A 3,978-nucleotide genomic window follows, 5' to 3' on the forward strand; every position below is an offset into this window, starting at 1 on the left:
GGTAGTGCGGCTTGGTGTGCCGGACAGCGTGGAAGCTGGTAAATGAGTCCGTTAGGAATAAGGGACAACAAACACAGATCATGCAGCAGAGCCGAGGGGTCCGAAAGGAAACACTATAGTCGGCGATACGGCAAAAGACCAGTGTGTACAAATAAGGAAAGGATCCAGTCGCACTGTGTTGTGGTCCACACGTGACATCCTGCAGTGTCCGGATCGCCTAGCAACCGACGGAATGATTCCAGGAGTAACACTGGCAGATGAAGGTATATTGTTCGAGGAGAACAAGTCGTGACCGTTACTTGCAACAGTACCCCTCCCCCGATGCGGGGTTGAAGAACCACCAGGAAAAATCCTGGAAATAGTCTTCTTCAGTCTTGGAGCATGTAAAGCACTCTCAGGGACCTAGGAACGTTCCTCCAGGCCATGCCCCTTCCAGTGGACCAGAAACTGCAAACGACCTCTGGAAATCTTAGAATCCAAGATCTTTTCGATAACAGATTCGTCTTGACCGTGGACGACAACTAAAGCAGGTCTGGATGGAAATTTGGGTCTGAATTTGACAGAGCTGAAGACTGGTTTAAACCGAGAACAGTGAAGGTGTTATTAATATGGAGAGACTTGGGTAATTGAAGCTTGAAGGTCACTGGATTCACCTGACCAATGATGCAAAAAGGACCAATAAATCTCTGACCCAATTTTTGAGTAGGTTGGCGTAGCTTGATGTTTTTGGTAGAGAGCCAAACCAAATCGCCCTTCCTGAATGCATGTGACCTGATGCTTGTCAGCTGACTTCTTTGAGTGGGGAAAAACTTTATGAAGACTTTGATGCACCTTGCTCCAATTGCAACGTAGCCGAGAAACAGAAGCCGAATCCGGCAAATTCTAGAAACTGGAATCAAACGAATTCTGGGATGTTGACCAGTTACACAAAAGAAAGGAGAGACTGAACATGCTGAATGGCACGAGTTGTTAAATGCAAACTCTGCAAGAGGCAGATGAGAAACCCAGTCGTTATGGCATTTGGAGACCTAGCAGCGTTAATATTGTTCCAGAGTTTGGTTGGCGTGTTCAATTTGTCCATTGGATTGAGGATGATATCCTGAAGAAAGGCTGAGGCAGATGCCTAAAGAGGAACAGAAGTCTCTCCAGAACTGCAACAAATTGTGTTCCCCGATCCAACAATATGTCCACAGGCAATCCATACAGGCAAAAGATATGAGGAACAACACAGAGAGCGTTCTTTGGCAGTGGGAAATTTAAACAAAGGAATGAAGTGTGCCATTTTGCTGAAGCGATCCACATAATGGAGCATGGAGCAGAAACTGGGAGATCGACAAAGTCTATGGCAATGTGCTTCCAAGGTCTCTTTGGTATAGAAAGAGGAAGCAACAGACCCGAAGGGGCTGTGCGAGGCATCTTATTTCGGGCCACAAACTTCACATGCTAGGACAAACTCGCGGACATCTTTGGTCAGAAAAGGCCACCAAACTGAGCGGGATAGTTACTCCAGAGTATTGCTAATGCTGGGATGACAAAAAGCTTGTCGAGAGTGGAAATCCAACAAAACTGACTTTCTGAACCTTTCCGGAACAAACAAAAGACCTGGAGGCTTGTCTGATGGTGTTTTTTACTGACAGGTCTGAATGAGCTCAGGCAAATTCCGGGTGAAAGCAAAATGAATTCGAGAATTGGGAACAATAGGTTCATCGAAAATTAGTTTTTTTGAACCAGTAGAAAGCTTCTGGAAAGCGCATCAGCCTTAATGTTTCTTAACCCAAGACTGAAATAAATTATATAATTAAAATGGGTGAAAAACAATGCCCAACGTGCCTGTCAGGAATTCAATCTTTTAGCAGACTCGATGTATGATAAGTTCTTATGGTCAGTAAGAACAGTAATTTGATGCTTGGCCCCCTCCAGCCAGTCCTCCAAAAGCCCATTTAATAGCGAGTAACTCCCGATTACCCACATCGTAATTACGTTCCGCAGTGGTGAATTTATGGGAGAAAAAAAGCACAGGGGTGCACTTTGTTGTCAAGAGGATCCCTTTGGAACAAAACAGCTTTGGCTCTTACCGCAGAAGCATCTACTTCCAGGATGAACGGCAGATCCGGATGAGGATGGCGGGGAACAGGAGCATGTGTAAAAGCGGCCTTAAGATCTTTTTTTTTTTTTTTTTTTTTATTATTCAAATTTTTCTTTATTGAAACACCATAAAATCACTTCATACAAAATTGTCAGTTGTCATATAATGATTAAACATTAGATGAAATAAACATACATCATTTTACTTATTTTGTGTCTGATTATATAACTGATTATTTTAAATGTAAATTCAAATATTACAATAAAACAGATCAATTTCTTTTATATCCAAAATCATCTGAATATACAACTATAATATTTATTGCACCTATACTAAATTTTTCCCTTAAGTCTCTAAGCCGTTCCATGAGCCCAAGCTATAAAGGAGTGCAACCAAAGGGTTAAGAAGCCAAAGATTGTGGTGAAGCCGAAAATAAAAAACACTGTGTTAGAGGAGGCTGTGGTCCTTGGGATTAAAGTCAAATACTCTACTAATTTAACCTAATCGGAGGATCCCCCGAGGTCAGTCGCAGGCAATACCATGTGGTAAATTTTAATGAATCATGGATTCTATGCCGCTGCACTAAGGTCAGAGTATCAATATAGCTCTCCCAGGTTTGGAAAAAATTTTTAGCTCGTTTCTCTTTCTCCAACATAGTCTCAATCCAGTCCATATTGAATACATAGAAAAGCTTTTCTTTAAAAAGTCGCAGTGTTGGTGGAGAAGTGTCAATCCATGTCTGAAGTATAGCCTTACGGGCCACCGCACTAATGATAAGGAGTCTCACACAACCCCTCGCCATTCGCTGACCCTCCGGAAGTATGCCAAATATGGCCCACACATCACACATGTTTCATAATGCACATAATTCACTAGGTGTTCAAGGGCATATTTTCTCACTTTCAACCAAAAGGTTCTCGGAAGGGGGACAAGACCAGAAGTAGTGGTACAAATTAGCAATATCAGACTGACAGCGAGGGCAGGAGGCCGAGGAAGACATACCTGCTAAATATTGTCTATGTGGGGAGAAATATGCTTTATGAAAAATATTCATAAACATTTCCTGATATTGGATAGCTGGGAGTACATTACGTGATAAGAGAAGAGATTTTATCAGAATCTCACATGATAAAGAGGGAATCACCTGCATCCACCTACTCATCCCAGTGTGCACCACCTCATGTTGTATTGGTATTCGTAAAAAGGAATAGTGAATAGAGATCGCCTTTTTAGTTGCCGTTTCCGAGAGGAGCAAAGTATTAATTACATTATCCCAATCTAAATCTGAGAAACATCTAATAACTGAAGTCACATAATGTTTAGCCTGCATAAAATTAAGAGGATGGTTACGAAAAGTGGGACATTTTTCCAGTGCCTCCCGATAATTAAGTGTGCGTTTTAATGTCAAGTTGAGAAGGGAACCTATATTTTTCAATCCTTTATTTAATTTGGTAAAGGGATATGATGCTCTACCCCCCCTGAAATTCTGGATTTCCTATAAAAGGTAGAAATACCGACTTATAAGAGTTCATCTGACCACGGTGGCGCAGGATATGCCACACCTTACGAGTGGACCATAAGAGAGGGTTGTCCCGTATATGGTTCGGGATTTCTGCATCCTGCATATGCAAAAAACTTACAATTTACAATTTTCCAAAAATTGGCCTTCTATTGAGGTATTTGCATAAAGATCTTGGTCATGCATCCAATCTCGAAGATACCTTAAAATTGCTGCATGATTATAGTTTAATATGTGAGGAAAATTGATACCCCCGTTAGCCTTGGTTTGCTGTAGTTTAATTAACCCAATCCTTGGCATTTGAGTTTCCAAATAAATTTTCTGAAGAGAGAGTTCAGCAGTCGAAGATCCCTCTGGATCAATAGAAGGGGGA

This window comes from Taudactylus pleione, unplaced genomic scaffold, assembly GCF_031769625.1.
Source record: "Taudactylus pleione unplaced genomic scaffold, aTauple2 ptg000095l, whole genome shotgun sequence".
Lineage (NCBI taxonomy): Eukaryota > Metazoa > Chordata > Amphibia > Anura > Myobatrachidae > Taudactylus > Taudactylus pleione.